This window comes from Pleurodeles waltl, chromosome 6, assembly GCF_031143425.1.
Source record: "Pleurodeles waltl isolate 20211129_DDA chromosome 6, aPleWal1.hap1.20221129, whole genome shotgun sequence".
Lineage (NCBI taxonomy): Eukaryota > Metazoa > Chordata > Amphibia > Caudata > Salamandridae > Pleurodeles > Pleurodeles waltl.
Window position 1 is genome coordinate 144,342,240 of NC_090445.1, and position 17,821 is coordinate 144,360,060.

Consider the following 17,821-nt stretch of genomic DNA (forward strand, 5'->3'; position numbering starts at 1 on the left):
GGATCTGGGTCCTTGATGGAGTTTAGTCCCATATGTGCTCAGTCAACACTGGTGAGGTCGAGTCCCCCACTGGTGATACCGCTGTCATCGAACACTGAAAAGTTGCCGCAACCATCAGTGGCAGTCGATGTGAATGCTACACTGATGGGGTTGAATGCGCAACAGCTGACACAGTGGTTCAACAGTCTGAATTCCACACAAAGCTCAGCCAGTGGGAAGGGAGAAGATTATCTGAATAGGGTCAGGTTGAACATGGAAGCACAAGAATTGGTGGAAGGGACTATGGGTGTGAATAGGTTAGAGTCCTACTCGGAAGAAGAGCTGAGATATCTATGTCCCAGGATTACGAGAGAAGTGAACAAGGTACATAAAAGCTTGCAGGAAATAGCTGACAAAAACGGGGTTGACATAGACAAGACAAAACACTTGAGCAGGAGCTACAGGTTGGATTTCGGGACCACAGATTTTGAACACATGAGGTCAGCAGGCATGAAGGCGCACCTTAGAGAATTGTTGCAGAGTGCACAAGTGTGGAGGTGCTTAGACAAATGGGAAAGCAGATGGGTTAAGAGAAAGGAAAAGAGGAAAGACAGTGTCCCAGAGCCCAACGAGAAAAGACCACAGAGTAGTGATGCAGTAACCATGTTACCAATGAGCGAGACAGCAGGGGGAAAATTAATACATGTACCATGGCACAGAAGCGACATTCAGTCCTTTACGAATGATTTTCCCAAACTGAGAGAGAAACCGATTGAGTGGTATCAACAGACTGACAGGTTTGTGAAGCTTGCAAAATGTCTCTGGGAAGACCTGAACACTCTCTTTGAGATTGTGGTTCCGGCAGATTTGTGGGAGGATTGCAAAAGAGCTGTAGGTTGGCCGACAAGTGAACCAGAGAGAGACAGGGATACGGGTGCACCATCACCTATGGTGATGAGCCTGTACTATAAGGTGATTGAGCATTTGAAGACGAAGGTTGCCGCGAAAAATGTGGATTGGCAGAAGATCGATCGAACTGCCCAAGAGGCTAAAGAGTCGATTCATAGTTACTATGAGAGGTTGTTGAAGGCGTTCAAGAACTACAGTGGCACGGAAACAATAGAGGCGAAGGACATGCTTCATTTTGTGTTTAGATTTGTGGAAGGGCTGAGACCAGAGATAAGTCAGATGATAAAGTCGCATTTGATTTGTTGGCAGTCGAAACCGATTGATGAGGTGTTGAATTATGCAAAATACTGTAGCAACGAAATTGAAGTGAAACAGAAAAAGTTGAAGGAGAAAGTGATGATGATGCAACTTAAAGCAGCTCAGACAGGTCTGCAAGGTTTGCAAGGGTTGCAAGGGTTCCAACAGCAGGTACCGCAACCGCAGCCGCAGTTGCAGGGAAATATGATGTTTCAGCCACAGGCGAGAGGCAGAGGCAGAGGAGGTTTTGGGAATAATGGTCCGGATTTGAACACTGTTGTGACTCCGAATGGTGTGCAGGCATTGAAAAAGGTGATGCCGTGTCACGTGTGCGGAATTGTCGGACATTGGAAACGCGAGTGCCCGATGGTGGTGCAGGAAGGTGCAGGTGTTGGTCAGCAAAACAATGATGTCAATGCATTTCAGACAATGAGGGGACCGAAAATGAGAGGTCCAAACCCAAATTTTCAGACCATAAATCAGTTGCAGGGATTACAACCTATGCAGCCGCAGCAGATGCAGATGCCCCGTATGCAGATGACGCAAATGCAGCCAATGCAACAGCAGTTTCCCATGGTACCTAATCAGCAAATGCAAATACCTTTGGCACCAATGAGTCAGCAGCAAGTGATGGTTCCTCCACAGGTCTCGGGTCAGGTAATGAATACAAATGGCACCGTACAACAGTTCCCATTACACAGTGAGAGTGGAATAAACAATGTATGGGAGAGTGAAAGTTCAGGAGAGGAAGGAGATTGTGTGCTTGCAGCATCCTTGGAAGTTGATCAAAAGGGTCCGTACGTGGAGGGAAGAGTAATGGGTCATCGTGTCTCATTCTTGGTTGACACAGGAGCCACACGTTCAACTGTTAAGAGCATTGAAGTACCAAATTTACCACTCTCAGGGAGAACAGTTCAAGTGGTGGGAGTAGCAAACAGGCACCTGACAAACCCAATTACAGATCCGGTACCAGTCAGCATCGGTAACTATCAAGGGTTACATAAATTTGTGGTATGTGACTCAAGCCCGATAGCACTGTTAGGGAGAGAACTATTGTGCAAATTGGGATGTTCGATTATGTGTTCGAATGAGGGAATAAAAATTCAGACGAGCAGTGATGGGGAAGAAGAGGACAGTGTAGAGGGGAATGAGATGGAAACTGTCGATGAAGAGTATCCTCTGATTTGTCTTTTCCCGATGATAACTGAAAAAGACATTCCAGCTGAATTACGGGAAACAGTCGGAAAGGAAGTGTGGGATATGACAGGGAAAGAGGTGGGATTGATGAAAGGAGTGGAACCAGTGAAAGTGACTGTAAAGCCCAATGCAACCTTTCCCCAGACCCCACAATACCACATGGCACAAGACACCCTCATGAAAGTTGCCCAACTCATTGACGAATTTGTAAAACAGGGAGTACTGAAAGAAGTGTTAAGCAGTCCATGTAATTCACCAATCATGGGACTAATAACGCCAAGTGGAAAGGTCCGAATTGTACAGGACTTGAGGAAAATAAATGACATCATAGTCAAGTGTTGCCCTGTAGTACCAAATCCAGCTGTGATAATGTTTCAAGTTCCTTGCGATGCCGAGTGGTTCTCAGTCATCGACTTGTCACAAGCATTCTTCTCGGTGCCTCTTCATGAGGACAGCCAATTTCTCTTTTGTTTCAAATTCTTAGACAGAGTTTACAGTTGGTGTCGAATTCCCCAAGGGTTTTCTGAGTCACCGTCAATTTTCAATCAGATTCTAAAGAAAGACTTGGAAGCATTAGAATTGCCATTCGAATCAACCCTAGTACAGTACATCGATGACTTACTGATCGCATCTAAGACAGAAAGTGGCTGCACAGCCGATACCATTGATCTGTTGAACCATTTGGGAAGGAATGGACACAAGGTGTCTCCTTCCAAGTTGCAGTTCTGTCAGAAGAAAGTGAAATACTTGGGTCACCAGATAGAGAAAGGGTCACGGAGAATAATGAAGGAAAGAATAACAAGTGTACTTCAAATGAGTCCACCGAAGACGAGGAGGGAGGTGAGGAAGTTTTTGGGAATGGTGAGCTACTGTCGTCAGTGGATTCCCAACTTTTCGACTCTAGCAAAGCCTTTAGTGAAACTGACCCAGAAGGATGCCTTGGATCAAATTGAGCTGAAAGGAGATGAGATGGATGCTTTTATTGAATTGAAAGAATGCATGTGCAGGGCTCCAGCTTTAGGTATGCCTGATTACACAAAGCCTTTCACATTGTTTTGTCATGAACGTGATGCATGTTCTCTGTCTGTCTTGACTCAAGCCCATGGTGGCATAAACAGACCAGTAGCGTATTTTTCAGCTTCTTTGGATCCGGTCGCAGCAGCACTTCCAGGGTGTTTGCGCGCCGTAGCAGCAGTTGGTATCAGCCTCACTCAGAGTGAAGGAATAGTGATGGGACACCCAGTAACAGTCATGGTCCCTCACTCAGTTGAGATACTTTTGACCCGCTCCCGAACGCAACACATGACTGGAGCAAGACTCACAAGGTATGAAACGATAATTCTGGGCTCACCGAATGTGCAGCTGAAAAGGTGCACTACGTTGAATCCAGCAACCTTGCTTCCTGGTGAAAATGCTGAAATTGAGAACGCTGAAGACGTCGAGCATGACTGCCTTCAGGTGACTGAATTTTGCACAAAACCTCGACCTGACATTAAGGATACTAAGCTTGATGAAAATGACCAAATTGTTTTCGTTGATGGTTCATGTCTAAGAGATGGGATGGGAATTTTGAAAGCAGGATATGCTGTATGTACTGTAACAGGTGTCTTGGAAGCATCCTGGCTTCAAGGAGTCTATTCTGCACAAGTAGCAGAACTTGTAGCCCTTACAAGAGCATGTCAACTGTCTGCATTGATGAAAGTCACCATTTACACTGATAGTCAGTACGGGTTTGGAATAGTACACGACTTGGACAACTATGGTCACAGAGAGGTTTCCTGACTTCTTCAGGATCCCCAGTGAAAAACGGGGAGAGAATAAGGGAATTGTTACACGCCATTCAAATGCCAGCCGAAGTTGCAGTGGTAAAGTGTAGTGCTCATACAAAAGGACAGGACTATGTTTCTCTGGGAAATGCATATGCGGATCAAGTCGCAAGATTTTGTGCCTTGAACTGTATATTACTCAGAGATGAATGGAATTCGATAAGTGAACCAGAACTCGAACCAGCCGAAGCATTTGCCTTGAAGGTCGTAGATACAATAGATGAACTAAAAGCATTACAGAATAACGTCAGGGAGGACGAAAGAGATTCCTGGATTAAATCACAATGTATAAAGAGACCAGATGAGTTATGGGTTTCAAATGAGGGAAAATTTGTTTTGCCAAATAGTCTCTTATCGCAGCTAGCGCGGTTCTATCATGGGCAGGCTCACCTAGGGAGAGATGCCATGATAAGATTGTTCAAAACTGATTGGTTTAACCCCAGATTCCGTCAAGCTGCAGAAGCAGTTTGCCATCGATGTGTCACTTGCCAGCAGATGAACCCAGGGAAGGGAACGGTTGTGAACGCGAGCCACATTGGTAAGTCGAGTGGCCCGTTTAGTAGAATGCAGATGGACTTCATTGAGATGCCTGTGCATGGAGGTCTGAAGTATGTGTTGGTGATTGTGTGCATTTTTAGTCACTGGATTGAAGCATACCCCACACGTAGAAATGACAGCCTTACAGTTGCAAAACTATTGTTGAGGGAGTTAATACCACGTTTCGGATTCCCGATCTCTTTAGAATCAGATAGAGGAAGTCACTTCAATAACGAGGTGATAAAGTTACTTTGCGAAGCGCTGAACATTGAGCAAAAACTGCATTGTAGCTATCGCCCTGAAGCCTCAGGACTGGTGGAGCAGATGAATGGTACACTGAAATCAAGAATGTGCATCGACAAATTTGAAATGGCCTGACGCATTGCCCTCGGTGTTAATGTCAATGAGAAACACCCCTGACAGAAAGACTGGATTGTCCCCGCACGAAATTCTCATGGGCAGGGCCATGAGACTTCCTGCAGTTCCCGCAAACGCGCTTCTGAATATTACAGATGATATGGTGTTAGACTACTGCAAAGGTCTGGCTGACGTGGTTCGCTCTTTCTCTCACCAGGTGGAAGCAACCACCTTGCCACCGATTCAAGGTCCAGGACACGCACTGAAAGCAGGTGACTGGGTCGTGGTAAAGAAGCACGTGAGAAAGTCGTGTCTGGAACCCCGTTGGAAAGGCCCTTTCCAAGTGATCCTGACGACAACTACCGCTGTGAAGTGTGCGGGAGTTCCCAACTGGATTCACGCCAGTCACACAAAGAAGGTGTTGTGTCCCACAGATGAGGAAGTTGAAGCGCTGAAACTGCCAGTGCCTGATAAAACAGTGCTGAGTGCTGAAACAGAGCAAAACCGAACTGAAAGCGAACAGGCAGGAACAGAAGAGAGGGAAACATTCTCTGAGGACGAAGCAACAGACTCACTTGGGGAAGACCAAGGAGAAACCTCAGACAGCGATGAAGCAGCTGAAGGTGACAAAGAACCTGAAGCAGCTGAGGGTAGCAAAGAGCCTGAAGCAGCTGAAGGTGACAAAGAGCCTGAAGCAGCTGAAAGTGATAAAGAGTCTGAAGAAAGTAACGGTGACGAAGGGCTCGAAAGAGGTGAAAAAGCAGGAGAGCCTGATCAGAGGAGGGCTTTCCCAGAAGCAGACGATACAGAAAAAGAAAAAGAGAACGTGATTGATTCCCCAGAAGGAGGGGACAAGGCAGAACAGAACTAAACAGTTCAAGCTTCCACAGAAAAGATCGCAGGTCCATCAAATGGACACGGTGCAAAGAGGAGACTAAGTATATCACCAATAAAACAAAGGACTAAAGAAAATTTGAACGACGGAGAAAGGCCAAAAGTGAAAGAGAAAAGAAAGGAAGTGTCTGTCGTGGTACCATCCTCAAGTGAAGGAAAAGACTTGGCCAAAGAGGAAAGTACCAGTGAGGCAGAATCGAAAAGAGAAGCAAAATTGAAAAGAAAAAGGATACCAAACAGGAGATATTCCGGTCCAGAATGGGCATATGCAGTCAATGACGATTTGACTGACGAATTTGTATCTCTAAGCCTCGAGAACGAAGAAGAAGAGATAGCAATAGAAAAGAAAAGTTTTATGGACTCTGTTGATTGAAAGGGTGATAAATGACATTGCTTGCTACAATCTAACGTGATACAACCAGCTGAGACATTGCTAAACCGGATGAGGCACTTGCTGAACTGATAAAGACTGAGTTATTGCCGAATTGAGACAAATGCTGCTAACCGATAAGTGACTGTCCTCTTGAAGAAAACTGTGTGAACATTGCGCTCGTCCAGCTTTGTAACTGAATTGCTAAATAGTTTCTTTTACAGGTGCTTCTAGCTCTCTGATTCTATACAGATCATGACGCAAAACAGTAGAAAGAAATATTGTAAATATGTGTGTGTAGGCTTGGTAATTGCATGTGTACTAATAATAATGGCAATTGTGCTTGGAATGCATGGAAAGGGTGAGAATAAGAAAATTGATGCTTCTACTTTTGCTCCTGTTACTGTCACTGAACTAACCGCATTGAAAAGACTAGAATTAGATGAGAGACACTTGCATGATAAGAAAGAACTTTCGCATAATGTTTTCTATCGCTTACTAACAGAATATGTTGAGACTATGGATGCGAAAGATTGTTATGTGTGTACACAGATACCGACATCAGTAAAGAAAGGGGTGACTTATCACCACATGCCTCTTACATACGGGATTACATGTAGTATAGTAATGTCTAGATTTTATGGTCAAACTAACATACAGTATTTTTACTCGAATTATGATGTTACCTTTGCATATGTTCCTATAATAGCGCAGCTAAGCCAGATTGCTAAAGATTGGGATGCTAAAATAATGAGGGAATTTTTCGAGCCAATGCAACCTTTTGAAACGGCTCACGCTCATAGGGAAAACCTTACCTGCTTGCTCTCTGCAGTAGAAATAAGCTTTTTAGATCGCACAGATGATAGAAGGGCACAAATGAATGCGAAATTAGAAACAGAGCTAAGTAAGAGGACTTCAGTAGATCATTATGATTTTGCCGCAATAAAGACACAAGGGAAAATAGCTTTAGATGCTTGGCATGTAGGAAAGTTTTGTATATATCGAGGTGAATCTTATTATGACAACATTTTTGTAGGAGCGAGTGAGTATAAACATACGTTTATCTTTAAGGCCAAATGGACATTCATGATGGACGGACTTGACCCTGTCATACCAGGTGTATATTACATTTGTGGGTATAATGCCTATTATCGTCTTCCGAAAGGATGGTGGGGGAGATGTTATTTGGGTATAGTGTTCCCAAAGGTTTATCAGCTGGATGACCTATTGATGATTCAAAAGACATCTGGATCCCATTGTATCCAGAAAAGAGAGACTGCAGCTGCTGTGGTTGGAGATATATTTGGAGCCATGATTCCTTCATTGGGAGTTGTGTTGAATTCCATCAAAATAAGAAAGTTGTCTACTATAGTGGATAACATGTTGACAAAGTTTTCAGGTGCTATAATCCTGATAGATGCTGAACTTGCAGCGGAAAGAGCTATGACTCTTCAAAATAGGCTTGCCTTAGACATTCTTTTAGCAAAGGATGGCGGCGTTTGCAAAATGCTTGGTGCGCGCCACTGTTGCACGTATATTCCCGACAACAGTGTGAAAATTAAAACTATGCTTGCTAATCTAACAAAAGAGAGTGCAGATTTGAAGGAATTGAAAGAACCAGGAGTGTGGGAGAAGGTTGGAAAAGGACTTGCTTCAGTGGGAAATTGGATTGGGGGAATTTGGAATGGAATATTACTAAAAATAATACAGGGAATTTTAATAGTACTGATTTGCATATTTGGAATTTGGGGAATAAAAAGGGGAATAATAATGATTATGGCAAGAATTAAGAGAAGAAAGGAAAAGAAAATGATGAAAAGAATGGCAGAAGAATACAAAGCGAAAACTAGGGGAACTATAAGGAAAAGAGAACTGACAGAATTTTAATGGAATAAAATTTGTGGAAATAGTTTGTGTGATGACAAGTAGTCATCAGAGGAGGGATTGATGAAGCTGAAATGAAGGTTTTACATTTATTAGCGCATAAACGTTGAGTGAAATAATCATGTGTGACTCTAACCGAACTAATAAAGATTGTACGGGGACAAAATGTGCCCTCAGAGTAGTTTGCCAACATTTATAAGCGTGCTTTATATAACGTGATGTATTAGAATTGCACTAATCCGACATAATCATAAACGTGTGCTATGATTTGCTTGTTTGAAATGTTTTAGCTTAGCATTACTTTAGTGCAGGCTTTGGCCTAGTTGCCTGGTCTCACGGTTTAGATGCTCGTATTTTTCCAATGTGCTAATAAACGTGTATTTCTGCTAGAAGCTGTACTTTTCCACTGAGATCGTTCACATGCTTATCTTAAGGTTTCGTGCCAGCCTGGCATTTTTCTCTTTGCTCCAAGGTCGATCTGCAGGTGCAGACAATGGAAGCTCTGAAAATGAGTTAATTGGTATAAAATGTTGCAACTTGCGTACCCGTCTCCAAGGATAATGTATGCTTAAGTAAAAGCTTGAGAACTGTTGTTTTTGATTGGACAATTTGAAGCCAACCTATGAACCCTCCAATGGATTTGAACTGTTGTCTATTTAAACCAGGTGCACGAGAAGAAAGTAGCCATTACCAGCCATTGCAGCCATTATTGGACATCCCGCCATTTTGCAGGACATCGAAGCTATTATGGCCCACCTTGCTGCGACGCCATTTTGAAAGAGACTTTGATGCTTTCTCTAATCGAGAGAAAGAGACTTTAAATGATTCTTACCCTAGAGACTTTAACTTTGAAATGCCCTTTGCATGAAGTAGTAGTTTTATCTTGCCGCCGTGAGGCAACTGCCCCGTCCACCTTGCCCCTTTGCCCCGTCCCATGCTGATCGAGAAACGGTACCTGTGAGACGAAGACTTCCTTGAATGCTGATTGTAATTGGTAAATATGAAAGGAAATTGTACAATTGCATTGTGTTTCTTTTAGGTAACCAACTGCTGATTTTTGATAAGGGCCCTAGCTAGGAGTTTTTCTAAATTAATGTTGCTAAATTGTTTTTGCATGAAGTCCCACATGCCAATGCTAATTTGAGGTTAGATGAGGATTCCTTTTGTTGCACGATGCAATTTGCGACCTTGTTATGCTGACTAAATGTATGCAATTAGCTCATTACAGATTATAGTTTTAGAGATTTGCATTGCTATTATCGAATGCCTGGTTATTCAAATGCTGTATAGATTGCACCTGTTTCGCCGTTATGGACAGCTATTAATGTTCATTTACATTTATCATTTGGTGTTGAGACACATCTATATTGTGCTAGCTTTGTTAATATAGGGAAATAAATTCACTAACTTTGAATAAACTGGTGTGGTTATTCCTGACTGAAAAGTCAGGGTTCGCCGAAATGTATTCTGGATTAATTGTTAAGTGTTATGTTGATCAGGGTATTGCTTATGTTCGTTATTGATTATCGATTTGATTAAATTGACTGATCTCGGGTGAAGAGAGTCCCACTTAGCCAAAAGATTCATCGGCCTAAAGAGCGTCCAAATACAGGTAAATTATTAGTACGGAACGCTCTATCACTTCTTATCCTTAAAAGTGGTTTCTCTGGCCAGTTATCACCTTTATGCGTCTTCTTCCGATATGTCTTTTCAGGACGTTGGACAGCACCCTCCTCTTGTGATATGGTGTTTTCACTTGATGGACCTGCAACTGGCTCAGGGGATGCTGGCACACCCTGATCTCTTTCTATTATTTTTCCTTCTTCTTCCTCTTCTTCTTGATCTGTAACAGGTTCATGTTCTATCCCGTATCCGTCTACTTCTGGGAGAACCTCTTCTTGACTTAGTTCTCCTGCCGCCTCTACTGAGATAGGCACTCTGTCACCTCTCTCAAACTCATTCACTGGTTGAGGGACAAGGCTGTTCTCAGTGGGCTCTCCTGCAGTCTCAGTTCCTTCTTGGCTGTTTTCTGGTCCTGAGACTTCTCTTCCTGGAACTGTTGTGCCGGAAACTTCAAGTTCCTCGTCAGTTGGACACGTTACCTTCTTTGTGTGACTGGCATGTATCCAATTTGGAACGCTGCACATTTCACAGCAGTGGTTGTTGTCAAGATTACTTTCCACCGTGGCTCCAAACACGACTTTCTCACGTGCTTCTTGACAACCACCCAGTCACCGGCTTGTAGGGTGTGACCTGGATCTCCAATCGGTGGCAATGTGTTAGCCTCTACCTGGTGAGAGAAAGAGCGAATCACGTCAGCCAAACCTTTGCAGAAGTCCAAAACCATATCATCTGTGATATTCACTAGAGCATTCGCAGGTACTGCTGGCAACCTCATAGCTCTGCCCATGAGGATCTCATGGGGGGACAGTCCTGTTTTCTTATCAGGGGTGTTCCTCATTGACATCAGCACTAAGGGTAATGCATCTGGCCATTTCATATTGGTAGCTGCGCACATCTTTGCCATTCTTGATTTCAGAGTACAATTCATTTGCTCTACTAGTCCTGATGCTTCAGGGTGGTAGCTACAATGCAGCTTTTGTTCGATGTCTAGTGCGGCACACAGGAGTGTCCACCTCATTGTGGAAGTGTCTGCCCCTATCTGACTCTATAGAGACCGGAAACCCGAACCTTGGTATTAGTTCCCTAAGTAGCAGCTTTGCAACTGTGAGACTGTCATTTCTACGTGTGGGGTAGGCTTCAATCCAGTGACTGAAAACACACACAATTACCTACACGTACTTCAGTCCTCCACAAATAGGCATTTCAATAAAATCCATTTGCATTTTGCTGAAGGACCACCAGCTCTCCCAATGTGGCTCAAAGTTACCACAGTTCCTTTTCCAGCATTCATCTGTTGACAGATAATGCACCTGTGACAAGTAACCTCTGCGGCATGTCTGAATTTTGGGTTGAACCAATCGATTTTAAATGACCTGATCATTGCATCTCTCCCAAGGGGAGCCTGTCCATGGTATAGCCTGGCAAACTGGGACAGAAGGCTGTTTGGCAAGACTAATTTCCCCTCTTCTGAGACCCACAAATCATCAGCCCTCTGTACACATTGCATTCTTTGCCAGGAACGTTTTTCCTCCTTACTAGCACGACCTTGTAATGTTTTTAACTCATCTAGAGTCTCGACCACCCTTAATGCAAGGTTCAAACATGTGTCATTTTCAGTTTGCAGTAACAATTCCCACTGTTCCTTGAACGATATACAGTTCAATGGGCAAAACCTTGCGACTTGATCTGCATAACCGTTTCCCATGGACACAAAATCTTGTGACTTAACATGAGCATTGCATTTCACCACGGCAATTTCAAGAGGTAACTGAATTGCATGTAACAAATCCTTTATTTGTTCACCATTTCTCACAGGAGAACCAGAAGAGGTCATGAAACCTCTCTGTGACCACAGTTGGCCAAAATCATGTACAATTCCGGATCCATATCTGGTGTCAGTATAGATAGTGACCCTCAAATTCACAGCTGCGTGGCATGCTTTAGTAAGGGCAATTAATTCTGCTCGGGAAAACACTTTCTTGAGCCAGGAAGCTTCACTGATACCAGCTATGGTACATACAGCATAACCAGCCCTCAGTGTTCAGACGGAATCTCTTAAACAGGATCCATAAACAAACATGATACAGTCATTTTCTTTTAGCTGTGTGTCTTGAATATCTGGTTGTGGTTTGGTACATAATTCCGTTACTTCAAGACAATCATGCTCAAATTCTTCCTCATTGTTAATTTCAGTATTCTCAGCAGGAAGTAAAGTTGCCGGGTTCAATACAGTACATCGTTTCAGCGAGACATTTGGTGACCCCAGTATGATTGTCTCATATTTAGTGAGACGAGCATTTGTCATGTGCTGATTTTTGGTTCGAGTCAACAAAATTTCAACTGAATGTGGAACCATTACTGTTAGGGGGTATCCCATGACTATGCCTTCACACTGCGTAAGGCTCTGACCAACTGCTGCAACTGCGCGCAAACAACCTGGTAAGGCTGCTGCAATGGGGTCCAAGGTAGCTGAAAAATATGCTACAGGGCGATTTGCACCTCCATGGACCTGTGTCAAGACAGACAAAGAACAAGCATCACGTTCATGACAAAACAGTAGAAAAGGCTTCGTATAATCAGGCGTACCTAACGCTGGTGCCCTGCACATGCACTCTCTCAATTCCATGAATGACTCAAGCTCTTCTTTGGACAAAGCTATGGTATATGGTTTGTCCTTGATCTCCTTGCCTGTCAGTCTTATTGACATGATCGAGAAGTTGGGTATCCACTGGCGACAGCAGCCCACCATTCCCAGAAACATTCTGACATCCCTTTTTGTCGTAGGAGGGTTAATTTGCAAAATGGCTGTTATTCTTTCTTTCGATATTCTCCTGGACCCTCTTTCGATTAGATGTCCTAGGTATTTCACCTCTTTCTGACAGTATTGCAGCTTCTTGGTGACACCTTGTGTCCGTTCTTTCCCAAATAATTCAGTAAAGCAATGTTATCATATTTACAGTTATCCCTTGTTTTGGATGCAATCAGCAAATCATTGATGTACTGCACTAGAGTCGAGTTAAAAGGCAGTACTAAGCATTCCAAATCCTTTTTCAATATCTGGTTAAAGATGGATTCAGAAAACCCTTGAGGAATTCTGCACCAACTGTACACCTTATCCAGGAATTTGAAGCTGAACAAAAATTGGCTGACCTCATGAAGAGGTATCGAAAAGAAGGCTTGCAACAGGTCTATAACGGTGAACCATTCCTCAAGTCCTGCACAATTCGAACTTTCCCACAGGGCTTTTTCAATCCCAATTACATGGACTGCTCAAAACTTCTTTCAGGACTCCCTGTCTCAGAAAATCAGCAATTATTTGTGACACTTCAATAAGAACATCTTGCGCCATATGATATTGTGGCACCTAGGGAAACACTGCATTTGGCTTTACCTGTACTTTAACTGGTTCCACGCCTTTTATTAGTCCCACTTCCTTTCCTGTCAGATCCCACACTTTCTCTGTCACCGCCCCCTGTAACTCGACAGGTAGATCAATCATGGTAAGCATTGGAAACAAGGTAATTAAAGGATAATCCTCATTTGCCGTTCCTGTCTCTTCCTCTGAAAACTGACCTTCGTCTCCCTCATCGTCACTATTTGTCTGCACTTCAATTCCATCATTGGAACAGGTAATCAAACATTTTGTCTTGCACAGTAAGTCCCTTCCCAGTAGGGATACTGGACTTGAATCACAGACTACAAACCTATGTAGCCCCTGGAAGTTGCCGATCTCAACCTGTACTGGATCTGTAATTGGGTTTGTCAGATACTGGTTTGCTACTCCAACCACCCTTATGGTACGCCCCGAAAGTGCTAGTTTCGGAACCTCCGCACTTCTGACTGTAGAGCGTGTAGCTCCGGTATCAACCAAAAACGAGACTTTGTAGCCCATCACCTTCCCTCCACATAAGGACCCCTTTGATCCACTTCAAAGGATACTGCAAGCCTGCACTCTTCACTATCTGAACTATCATCCAACCATTCTCCATTCATGCCATTTTAACCTCGTAATGGGAATTGCTGTACTGTATTATTTTGACTCATTACTTGACCTGTGACCTGTTGAGGAAGCATCACCTGTTGCTGTCCCATCGGAGCCATTGGTAATTGCATTTGCTGTCTAGGTACCATGGGAACCTGCTGTGGTACTTGTTGCATTTGCGCTGGCTGAAAACGCGGCATTTGCATCTGTTGCATGGGCTGTACCCTTTGTACCAGGTTATTTTGAAAATTCGGGTTTTGATGTCTCAATTTTGGACCGCTTACATTTTGCAATGTACCGACATTAGAGCTTTGTTGAACGACACCATCCTGCACCACATTCAGGCACTCCCGTTTCCAGTGCCCCACGCCCCGCACGCGTCACATGGTGACATCTTTTTTGCCCCTTGTATGTCATTCTGAACCACAACGGTATTCAAGTCTGGACCGCGATTCACAAACCCTCGGCCTCGACCTCTCGGCTGTGCCTGAAACACACCATTCATTTGCGGTTGTTGCTGTATCATCTGTTGGACTCCATTTCCCTGTATTCCTGCCTGTGCAGCCCTTATCTGCATCACCATCACTTTCTCTTTTAGCTTTTTCTGCTTCAGTTCAATCTCATCACTACAGTATTTCGCATACTGCAACACTTCATCAATCGGCTTCGCTTGCCAACAAATCAAATGATTCTTAATCATCTGGCTAACTTCTGGTCTCAGCCCTTCAACAAATCTGAACACAAGATGGTTCATGTCCTTCGGCTCAATGGTCTCAGTACCACTGTAGTGTTTGAATGCCTTAAGCAACCTCTCATAGTAAGCATGTATTGATCACTTAACCTCTTGTGAGGTCTGGTCAATCTTCTGCCAATCAGTCACCTTCGGCAACACCTTTTGTTTCAAAAACTCAATCATCTTGTGATAATACTTCATCACTTCTTCAGAGGGTGCTCCGGTCACCTTATCCCTTGCCGGTTCCTGCGTCGGCCAATCTACCCCTCTCTTACACTCAAGCCACAAATCAGGCGGAACAATGATCTCAAACAAGGTGTTCAAGTCTTCCCAGAGACACTTTGCAAGTTTCACAAACCTATCTGTTTGCTGGTCCACTCGATCGGTTTCTCCCTCAATCTGGGATAATCATTAGTAAAGGATAGTCTAATCTGTAGCTTCTTTTCAAATGTTTAGTGTTCTCAATGTCAATATTGTATTTGTCTGCTAGGTTTGCTAATCTCTGATGCACCTTGCCCACTTCTTTGGTGATCTTGGGGCATAGGAATCTCAGTTCTGCTTCAGTGTATGACTCCAATCTATTTAACCCCATCGTTCCTTCCACTAATTCAGCAGCTTCCACTCCCAGTCTTACAAGATTTAGATAGTCATCCTGCCCTGCCTTTTCCGGTTCCACTGCAGTCACTGTAGTCTTTTGTGAAGAATAAGTCTTTTCTAGCCATTTGTTCAGCTGTTGCAATGTAAAACCCTGCAGTGAAATGTTCCCTGCATGTATAATTGGTGACTGTGAGGCGTTCGTACTCATCGTCTGTGGAGTTAAAACCCCTAACCCTGCCTGACGCATTGCTTCCAAGGGTGCTTCTACTGGGCTAAGGTCTATTAAGGACCTCGGCTTTTCAACGGCTTGTTCTCCTGGGGCCATTATCTGGGGAGTTCCTATAGGCCCTCCTCTTATCGCATCTTGGGTCATTACTCCCTGATCACATACACCAGATTTGCCTTGTGCATACAATGGCACTGGTGGACTGACAGTGATTGGTAACGATATGGCAGCAGGTGTCTGACCTGGTCCCAAACACCGTGGAGTAGTAACTCCATAGGTCTGTTCCAAAGTACCCGGTACAGGCACTAATGGAGGACCAGCTACTGGGTTCTATCCTGGTATCAGTTGTGGTTGCGGCTGGGACAGCAATTTCGGAGTTGACTCAATCTGCACTAACCTTGATTTCATATATATTGGGTCTGGCGGCACTATCAGATTCGTAGTAGTCTCAAGTACTGGAACGTCTGGGTAGATTCTCTGCATCTGCGGTGGAGGTTGCAATTGTATCTGCATGTCTGGTGCAGTGGGTACACTGACACCATTCTGTATCGAAGTCGTATCACTAGTCTGTACCGTATCAGCAAATCCCTTCTCCAGCGTCTGGTTCCCAGGATCCATGCTAGTGCTTGGAGCACTATCGCTCAACGCATAGGGTGGCGGGCGATCATGTAATAATCTGTCCATGAATTCCTCATCGTCTGAATCCTCTTCCTCTTCCCAAGGTCTTTTATTCTCTTTAGATTTATTGGAGTCTTTATCTGTTTTACAGGAGGCTTTCTTTCCCTGTGTCTCTTCTCCCTGTGCTATTGCTGGGAACAATTTTAATCCGTCAACAATTCCCCGTCTCCACATTTTGTTCTCGTTATCCCACCTAGCTTCTGCATATGATTTTTCTGCCCTTTTTAGCCTTCTCTGAAACCTTGCTTGTCTATGTTTAAGAACCATCAAATCCCAAATCGCTAAAGCCTCATATTGAGCTGGCCTCGGAGGTGGTTTTTGTGTACTTAACATCCACCTTAAGTTCCCTAGCACCTTCGGATTGAACATCCCATGTTCTGGGAATGCTAGACATCCCTCTTTTTCTGTTAATTTGTGCCACTGTTTCATCCATAAACAAGGCGCAACACCCTTCTCTTCCATAACCATGTAAGCTGGAGTACCCTCGGGCGGTGTAGGCTCCCCATCAGTTGCCATAATATATGCGTCTCCTTTCAGAGCGCTCTTAAATGCTTTGACAAAATTAATTTTGCGATTTTCTCTTATTTGTATTTAATCCGTAAGTGACTTAGTTCCCAGGACACTCTTCACCCACCTTTCTCAACCTATTGCCTTTCACGGACGGCAGCCAATCCGTGCGTGACCCCTCTCGACAACTAACCTATCTCAGCGCGGCACCACTGACGTCACACTCACACACTGCAGCTGACAAAGTCTTGCAGCTCGTCTGCCCCTCACTGAATCCACGCAAACTAATGCAAAATTATTACAAGCACCTTAAATGACAACACAAATCTGCCGGTTTACTACAGGAAGGGTAACACATTCGCTTCAGAACTTTACAGAGATTTCACTTGAAGCCTCGGCCGCTACTCTCTCCTTCTCAGCTCCCGCATACGCAAGCAGAATTCGACCCGCAAACTCTACTCTTGACTTGTCAATGGTTTGTCCTAGTGCACTTTAGAACTTGCCAAATCTCCATCGAAGGTTTCACACATACGTTTCAACTCAAACTTGACTTGTCAACCACGCCCGATTGACCTATTAAACCGCACAGATTACAACATAAACTCAAGTGTCTCCTACACTTGTCAATATACTCCGGAGTCTTGGACCACGACGGGTCCGTACATCAACAACCAACCACGTGGATAATTTTGAGCACAAAGCGCCACACTTACATGAAGTATGCCGACTTCCCTACTCTCATACTGCGGAGTACTCCCACTCCTACTAAAACAACATTTACCTGGCCTAGATACACACAAACCTCGCCAATCACCTGCAAAAAAAAAGGCATAAGCTAAGCAAGCGCAAAACCCTATACCACACACATTATGACACCGAGAACACTCCCAACTCACTTAGGCAGGCTCTGAGATCCCAGGAAAGTCATGGTGAATTTAGAAACCCATCCTACCTCCAATTTACATTATCACAGAAAAACAGATTAAACAATGATTCTCCGTCCTAGGGCCCCAAAGGGCCAAACCGTCGCTCTGCTACCAGAACTGTTAACGTGTCCTTTTAAGTTAATTTATTACACATTAGGACTCGTTTAAGGCCAATTAATCTTGTGACCCAGTTGAGAGACACCGTAGGACGAGATAGCTAATCAATATGTCAAGCAATATATCAATAATGTCATCAATATTTATCACAACAATACACTTTACTTTGGTCAAAGACATTA